The sequence below is a fragment of the Camelus ferus genome, chromosome 5 (assembly GCF_009834535.1).
Source record: "Camelus ferus isolate YT-003-E chromosome 5, BCGSAC_Cfer_1.0, whole genome shotgun sequence".
In the NCBI taxonomy this organism is placed as follows: domain Eukaryota; kingdom Metazoa; phylum Chordata; class Mammalia; order Artiodactyla; family Camelidae; genus Camelus; species Camelus ferus.
Window position 1 is genome coordinate 47,061,763 of NC_045700.1, and position 9,501 is coordinate 47,071,263.

Here is a 9,501-nt window from a genome sequence, read left to right on the forward strand (position 1 = left end):
CCCTTGACCCTTTTCTGAACACCTGTGAGCACCAGTAGCATTTTAATTAACATCTGACTCCCTGATGGGGCTTGGTAAATAGCTACTTAAATCTGTGCAAAGTGATTGCCAGAGTATTACATAACTGGTGGGTCTGGGTCCCTTGGTGCAGAATATGGTGCTGAGGAGGAGGGAGAGGAGAAGGAGGAGGGGAGGAAGAGAGCTAACCTCCTTGAGAGGTTCCTGTATGCCAAGCTCAGGGCCTCCGTCACTTCTTATCTGCCTCTGAGGAGGGCCATCTGAAGCCAGGGCAGGGCGGGAACTTTCCACTGGTCCCATCTGTGAGTGGCAGAAGCACTCACCAGTCAAGGTGCGAAATCTGCTGAGGGATCAAGGATGCCAGGGGACTGGAAGGCGACTCGGAGAGGGCAGAGGGAGGGTGCTTGAGGCTCGCTGAGGCCAGAGCCGTGGCATGGTGACACTCCGCAAATCAACCTCACCCTCTGGTGTAGTCCAGGGGTGACATTCTTGGATCATGGAGATTCCCTATGGGTCCAGAGCAGCCAGGGTGAGGGAGACAGCGTGGCCCAGGGGCTTGGGGCAGGGGTGTCCACCAATGGGCACAGATGGACTTCCACATTCAAGGAACCACTACACGCATCAGTGCGCACCAGCAAAAGGTGAGTCCTGGTTTAACGTGGTGCAGACACAGAGCATAAGGTTTTTGTGGTCTAGGATATTTAAATTTTTAAAAAGCCCTTTGGCATCCTCCTTAACTCACCTTTAATGAGATCCCAGATGTCTCAACTGGGCCACGAGCACCAGCACATCCAACTGCATCTGTGAGGACACGACTCCCCAACCGTCCACCGGGAGCCCATCCTGGGGGCTCTGTTTGGAAGCTGAGGCAAACAGTTATTGCACATGAAGAACCTGGCAGGTAGAGTGGTAGGGAGAGGGGAGGCAGATTCCCGAAACATTACCCGAATTTATGTCAGCTTTCACATTTGAGCTGGGAAAACACACCCAAAATATAACCAACAGGAGCAGTTCATTGCTTCAGCGTTGCAAATTTTCAGCCTGCTAGGCAAGAGATCGCAGTCTTGGCAGCTTTAGGGGAAAATGTCATCCAGCTGGGAGGGAGGGAGGAAGGGAGCGAGGGAGGGAGGAGGGAGGGACGAGGCCCACGGGAAGGTCAGGGGATTGGGACGGGGATTGGGACAGAGCTGGGAGTCTCGGGAGATTACAGTGAAAACAGAACACAAGTTTGGCGCTTCAAAGACGTTAACCAAATTATGGCACAAAACTCCTTAAGAAAAACATGGACCGAAATATCCTATCTATGCAATACTCTGGCAATCATTCTGCACAGATTTAAGGAAATCAGAGAACAGAGAAGGGGGCATCCAGCGCCAGTGACCCTGGTCTGAATTTTAAGCCAAGCATCAAACCATCAGTCCAATAGTTGCAGAGTGATGGTGAAAACTGAGCTATTTGGATGTAAAAATTCCCCTAAAAGCTAAATATCAGCACTGCAAAGATTCCAGTTGTCAACACTCACTCACAACAGTAACAACACCTATGGAGAGCTTACCTCGAGCCAGCACCTGCCTGACAGTATTCTAATGCTGCCTCGTGTAACCCTCTAGGCAGCCCTGTCCCCACACGACAAAGGAAACACCAGGGAGGCCACACAAGTGGTAGAGGCAGAGCCAAGGTTTGACTCCAGGCAGCCTGATTCCAGGGCCCTTCATTTCTTTATAGTTAATGCACCCTTTTGCTTCTGATATAAATCTGTAACACTTGCAGGTACTTACTGGGTCCCAGGCACTGTCCTAAGCAGTTTACAGGTATTATTAATTCATTTAATTATCATTGTTATGAGATATTAGTCTCATCCTTTATTTATTTATTTGACAAATTAGAAAACTGAGGCACAGGGAAGAGATGTAAATTTCCCCAGATCTTAGTACACGGTGGAGCCAGGGCTCAAAATTAGGTAGCCCCATTCCAGGGCTTATACTGTTGACCAGACAGTAACTCCCTGAGAAACACACACATCAGAGTTGAGGAAAAGTCTTCACTGAAAGTGTGAAAGCGGGGAAGAATTCTGCAGCCTGAAATCTGATCAAGGTCGTGAGTGGGAAAAACCCTGACCTGGCTGCCCACATTAGGGCCGAGGGATCATGGGAGCAGGTGACGTGCTCACCCCTTGGTGTTGCTGCCGTGAGATCCAGGGTCCCAGTTTCACAGACATGAAACCCTGGGTACCACCCTCTCGGCACAAGTGGGATGGATGTCCCCCCAGGTCAGGGCATCTCTGAACTCCTTTGTTTTCTCAGACTGATGGTCCCTCTGCTTAGCTTCCCAAGCACATGAATCTGCCCCAACTGGCACCTAAGGTAACCAGCACTCCAGCTCTGTCAGAGAACCTTGACTCAGACCGGCTGCAACCTGCTCAAACCCAAATGCTCGCTGGGGGAAGTGACGTTTATGAGAAGCTATACTTACTGTAGGTTTGAGCCTTGCATGTAAATGGACCACCAGAAAGCTGGATACCTGCACTGTCACCCTCTGCCCTCACAGAATTTCTTCTCTCAAGTTGCATTGGATATTTTGCTGTCAACATTTATCAAAAATCCTTTGTGAAGCAGTCAAATGAAACTGTTCCAGCATCTGCCATGGGAAGAATTTTGAGGATATTGTCCACTGTATTACCCAGGCCTCATAGGAAAGACCCCCATTAAAAACTCCCCCCTTTTTTTTTTAAAGCTGAGAAAAGCTTTACTTATCTTGAGGAAATAGAATTTTTGTTTTGTTTGGTCATTTCTGAGTATGAAAATTATGTCCCCACCATCTACCTCTTTTTCTCTCATTTTTTAAAGCTTCCATAGGAAGCTCAGAATCAAACTTGAATTTGAAGTTGTGGACTTTCATAGGCTATATCAGGGGCCTCATCTCCATAGGAAAAATGTAAAGACAAACCTTTAGTAGAACTATATTTATTTCTTTATGTAAATTATATGCATGGACCTGTTACATACTATTGCCTGATACTTTTAAAGCATACTATTCACAAAGGCCGAAGTTCATTGTTGATGACAGGGATATAAACCCGTATTTCAAAGGGTCTTCTAATAACTTTAAAGTTGTTTAGCCTCCTCTTTCAGCTGATTATATTTACTTTTAATGAGGCTGACAAAGAGCTTACTCAAGCGGCCCTGGTACCAGCTTTGCCATTTTCTTCTTTGCTTGAAGATAATACCAGTATGACAAGCAAAATTAGCAATTTCTCTGCAGAAATATTTTTAGGCTACTGTCCTCCTTTTGTGAGGCTATACGTAAACGGGGGTAATACAAACCAGAAACCCACTTAACTGGACATGGGACTGCAAGACGCCCCAGCCAGCTGCAAGCAACCAAGCAAACGGGGAGGCCATGTGGGCACTCCAGGTGGCGGACATTCGCCCAGGGCTCCTCAAGACGCCTTCTGGAAGTGTCAGGGGCCGGCCCAGGGAAGCACAAGACAGACACAGGTTAAATAGCACTAAATCCTAACGTCTCTCATTCTGGATGAAAAATGTCTCTCACGAAAGATTCTAATGTATTGACTTCCCAAACCACAATCAGGCTCAGTGTACACACACCTCTCTGGGCTCCATCTACACCCTCTGTCCAGTTCTACCTTTCCCTGGTCCTGACCTCCTACTGATGCTTTTCCTCGCCCTCCCTCTATTTTTATTTATACACCATTCTTTTGGTCTGGGCTCTCGTTCAGCCCTTTACCGAATGAGTGTGGGTGTATTCCTATGTGTTGTGAACAGAACAGATATTAGAAGCTGAATGAGAACTCTTTTTCTCAATGTCTTTCTTTTTCTTTTAGCTGACTGTATATTTGGGAATCTGTAAGTTTGGGGTTATTCCACACACCTATGTCTCCAAACATTTCAAGGCCATATTCAGAGAAATAAATGTGAGCTGGTGTTGATTACCAACCGAAATGGAAATATTTCGACTTTAACAAGATGTTCAGTATCTACCTAATCAAGATTAAGTCTGGTGACAGAAGTCCTGAGAAAACAGTGACTTTAACCCAGTAGGTTTTAGCCTTTCCTGTAAAAGAAGCCCAGAGGCAGGTTCTCTACAGTTAGTCTGACAGCTCCATGAAATTACCTGGGACCCGGCCACCTTCAGTCACTCCTAGGGTGTGGTCTTCATCCCTGAGATCTAAGACCGCAGCTGGAGCTGCAGCCACCCTGTCCGCCATCTAGACTGCCAGCAAGAGGAAGCGGGGAAGGAGGGGAAGGGCGTCTGTCCCTCAGGACACCCCGCAGGGGGCTCCACCACTTCCCTCAAGTCTTCTCAGCCAGAATATAGCTGAGTCGGCGGTACAGGTAGGCGGGAGACGGAGGTGCTAAAAATCAGGGATAATGGATATTGGGAGAATAGCAAGCAGTCTCACCACTTCTGCTTTAAAATGTGAGCTTTTCGTTAGCAAAGTGTAGGATCCAATACTAGAACCACATCCAGCAGAAGTCTGACTCCAGGCCATCAACTTATAACTTATTCCAATCTTTTTTTTCTTTTTCTATTCGAAGACCCATTATCCATTGCTATCCAGGGGTATTTAAAATAAGAATCATCCCAGGAATACGTTGTTCATTGTAGAAGCCCTGAAACGTGTCTCTTTGAATGCACAATTAATACTGACATCCCAAAAGACTTTTTCCATCTAATAGAAACCACAATAAGTATCTTCCTAAGACATATTTTGCATGAGATTTTGCAAACCTGATCCTCCTTCAAATGCATTAGGAAAGTTAGCTACTTCATGGAACCCACGGTGAATTTGAGGCCAGGGTGGGGCAGGGAGGAGACATACATCTTCTACTGTGAATAATCACTCTCTAACACGTCTATACCAAAATTTGAAATGTTCACTTAGCAGAATTTCAAAAAGTAGTGTAATCTCACTGGTGACTATAGCAAACTAAAAGAAAGCCTCTGAAACAATCCCAAAATATGAATCTCATCCTGGGTCAACATTCCCCTTTTTAAATCTCATCTCAGCCACTGCCGTGTGTTCTCCGCTAAAGATCCCACGGGGAGATGGTCAGTGGGTTTTGCTACTTTTCCATCGAAGTGACTTCTGTAGCGGGAGATGCAGGCAGATGCTGAATGGCAGTCTTCTTTTTATTGCTGAGTGTAAGTCAGGGAGAGGACACATTGTGCAACCACGCACAACTCTCATATTTTCAGATGCCAAATGTTCCAACTGGACACTGACTGGAAAAGATAGGCAGTGTTCCAGTCGTGAGCTCACACCACGTGGGTGACATCACACTCTGACCAGGAGGGCCTCGGCAGCTTACAACTCACCAATCGGCAAGCCTGAAATAGACATAGGTTCTCCTTTGCTGGACCTCACGCTTCGTTACCAAAACTGGAGGGCTTGCTCGCACAGACATAGTCCAGGAATCTGAAGCGCTCCATTGAGCTGAAAACACACTGAGGGGACAGGGGTTGAATTTCACTCTGTCCCTTACAAGTAATGAAACTACCACCGCCAGAGGTGTGGTTTCCAGAAAGCTGACACCGTGTGAGCACGTGCGCCGACCCACCAACATTACCTTCAACCCATAAGGAGGGGAGGACATCTCCTCTGTTTTGCATCCCCTCCTCAAGTTTAAGCGAAAGAGGAAAATTATAAAATCAGGAGGCTGCCTATCCCCTGAGACATTTAAATTTCAGCTGGACCCAGCACTACCCTCGTATCACAGGCAACAATTTCACCCTGGCGGGGAAGCGGACTAAGTGACTTAATGGGTATTTTCCATCTCTAATTTCCATGATTAAAAGAAAGAGGTTGAGAGGGGTACATGTGGAGCCTATTGTGAGTTTGCCAATGAATCCTAATTTAGATCAAAGAGAGCCTATGTGACACTGAACCATAAACACCCTAGTGTGCGTTACTTCAAGGAAGTTGTTAGCGTGTCCCCGATGGCTATTATGGGATATAGTTGCACTCTATAGCCTGCACCCTTTAATTACTAATACAGAAGAAAATCCCATATAAGAGGGAGGAATGTAAATGAGACCTCTGCTCTTTTGAACATTTTATGCACTTGCCAAATTAAAATTTGCTGTGGACTTTGGTTTTCCCTGATCGCTGTTGGTAGTGATCATTTGGCTCGTGGGATTAAACCCGATTTTCCAAAGATTATTTCCGATCAGTGTGCAGATTTCCAATCTTTGTGTGCGCTTCGCCTGAGACCTGGATCATCAGAAGCAGATTGGGCACAATGTCTTTGAAGTTTTCAAAGGTAGGAAGAAATCCTCTTTCATTCTCATCTTACTTTGTGCGGGGCGCTGTGGAGGGGGCTGCCACGGAGGGAGGGGCCCGGGGAGCCCACTCGGCACCGCCCCCAGCACGGGCTCGCGCTCCCGCGCCGTCGGGACCTGGGTCTGGGGCGGGAGCACCACCTCGCTCACTGACCCCGGGCTAGCTCACGCTGAGTTTTCACGCACACTTTTGACCAATGTCAACATGAACAGCACGATTTTAATAAGACTTCCTTCTCTAGGATTCTTCAGCCCTCAGGCTGGTGTAGAGAAGAAGGATTAAAAACAACTTTGGGCTTACACTAAGAGTGGAGTGTAGGACCAGGCCATGTACAAAAGCCAAGATGCTTATTAGACAGAATGATGACTGAAGATATTAACCATTCAGGAGATTTGCCATGCCCAACACTGCGTCTTGTTTAATAAAGCAAACTCCTTTGCCATCTGTCTCCTACTACAAAGAGACAATAATAATAAAATCATTGCTTAATGAGTAAACTAAGTAGAGGCTAATTCCCGAGTAGACCATATTGGTGTTCTTCTCTGAAAGATGCCATATTCTCAATGAGGCAGAGAACACAGGGGAGAGTGCGTGCTCAGGCACAGACGAGGACGCGGAAAATCAAAAACCAGTGCAGCATATGTCAGTATTTAAAGCCCCATCAAAGAAACATCCAACTTTTCAGCTGTAACCCAAATATAAATTTTCCTTACCCTGTCAATTAGCAGATTACAAAACTTCTGTAGCAGGAAGACCCTTCTGCCAACAAAGCCGTAGTGTTTGGAACAGGTCCAGGTCAGACAGATGGCGTGGAAAAGGGGGTGCAATGAGAAGTTCCCTACTGGCAGAGGCAACCGTTCTTCCGGGCGGCAAATGCAACCTTTGAAGGGCGGAGCCCCCAGGTGAAGGGCATCTCCCACACAGCTAGAGAGTCACACACACGTCTTGAGTCACCAAAGTAGTCAGGGGCAAGCACAACAGTGGGCTGGCTTAAGGGAAGTGTTCAAAAAGGGAAGATACGCACAATATTAAATAACTGAAAACCTTGTTCTTTGGCACCTAAAGTGCGTTCCTCCCAACGCTAAGCCGATGGGCATAAAAAGCAGAGCCGCATCTTCTCCAAGTAAGACATGACTGTTAAATGAGGATAATAGGTCTGGCTTTTTTTGGAAGGCTGGCTATACCACAAACACTTGAATGATGTAACCACCAGGGGCAGACAAAGGCTATGTGCTATACTGTTATTAAATGCCACCTGTACATGTCACAGTCTATTTGCAAAACTGGCTCACTTACAAACAGCACCTACCCAGCTGCACAGAAAAGCTTGATTCAGAAGTTGATGCTCAGTAAAGCCATTATACATAATAATAACAATGACAGCTCACAGGATTTTAAAAATGGGTTTAAACACTGATGACTTTAAAATTTTTTAAAGAATTTAAATTCCCCTTCTTTCTTTCTTTTTTTTTTTCCCCCAATATATTTGGGATCCGGGGTGGCGGGTTAGGTAATTAGGTCTACTTATTTATTTATTTTTAGAGGAGACACCAGGGATTGAACCCAGGACCTCATGCATGCTAAGCATGCACTCTACCACTTGAGCTATACCCTCCCCCCTAAATTCCATTTCGTTAAGATCAAAGAAGCAAAGCGATTTCCTTAACTGAAATGTTTTTAGGTCAGTAAAAGTGTCTTTGTTGCTATTTCTCTAAATTAATAGTGACCAAGTCACTTGTAAGCACAAACAGTACACCAGACACTTCACATGTGTCAACTTACTTAATCCTCTAAACTACCCTACAAAATGGAATAACTCTCATCATTTTAGAGGGAATAAATTAAAAATCCAAGAAAGGAACCCGGCCATGCTGGCAGTCACTCAAAGTGTTGCTATTCCAAACCTAGGGCTCTGGCTGGAAGGCAGTTTTCTCTCCACGCCACTGCAATGCCCCCCAAGGAGGGAGTGGCTGCTTCCCGCAAGTTCCAAGTCAAACTTCTGTCTTCAAATGGAAAAGTACCACCTGTGGGTGTGCAGATGAATTGGCCTAACACAAAACAACCAGTGTATTTATGTCCTAATTCCAATGTCAGCTCGCTCCAGGTCTTGGCTGGTGGAACATGGTTTTGCACCATGGAGGCATTTGCACCCAAGTACAAGCTGGAGTCTTACCTTGAAGTAGTTCTTCCAGAAGGTTCTCTCGCATGACCAGGAACCTGGTTCCATACTGAAGACTGTCTTCTGCCAAGTGAGAAATATGCAACATGTAGGGTGGGCCGGGCACTTTAGATCTTCATGCTCTTGCTCCAGATTCTTTTCCTTCTGCTATTGCTGGCCACTCACTCACAGAGGCTGGGGGTGGCGGGGGTGCTGTGTTGACACAGCGTAGCAAGGAAGACACTGGGGCCATTACTCTGACCGCGCTGGCCTAAATTCTTTTCAGCTGCTTTAGCAAAAGTGGACTCTGCCTTCATTCAGAGGGTGGGTTTTCTCTGCCATGATCTTGACAGAGCAAAATAACACACGGCACGCTCTGTCTACAACAGCCCCTGAGTAAAGAGAATACAGACCTGGCAACACATTTGATGTTGTAGACATTCAGGACCGAAGCAAGGTTCACCCACCAAGCCTGCAGGGAAATTTTATGACCAGCGCCACTGTTTTCACTTCACAACGACCGATAAGAAAGGTGATCCAGTGATTAAAACAACAATTAACTTGGTCATCAGTTTAAACTTTGCAACCCAGATCCCTGCCCTATATCCACACCCTGAGAAGAGAAGAAAAAGAAAGCACAAAAGCCTCGTGGAAGTAACAATTGCCTACTTTAATGTTGGCAACGTGTAAGTGACAATTATGTTGTTAATTGACAGTTATTTCAGTGAGTTGTCATCCGTGTAGATTGTTCAGATTAGCACTGCTGTTTTTGCATTGTGATTAAAGCACTGAGTAGCTGCAGGAAAACTATGGTAGAAACATTCTAACCACTCAGAATTAAAAAGGGACTAAGCTCCTTTAAAGATTCAGAGGACTTTTGAAAGAGGTTGGGAGATATAAAGTCTGGTTAAAATGTGATTTTGAACAGAATGCTAGATTGATGAAATGCAATGTTTAATTAAAGAAGTTTCTTTCTATGTAAATGTAGTATTAATTGACCAGAGGCAGTAAAAGAGGGAGC

At 45.7% G+C, this 9,501-nt stretch overlaps 1 long non-coding RNA gene across 1 annotated transcript; it reads left to right on the forward strand.

Annotated features, from left to right (window-relative positions):
- Positions 1-6,096: 6,096 nt before the first annotated feature.
- On the forward strand, positions 6,097-9,124 carry LOC116663668. Its single transcript, XR_004319943.1, has 3 exons — positions 6,097-6,302; positions 8,417-8,571; positions 8,870-9,124. It is a non-coding gene; the product is annotated as an uncharacterized LOC116663668 (long non-coding RNA).
- Positions 9,125-9,501: the final 377 nt, after the last annotated feature.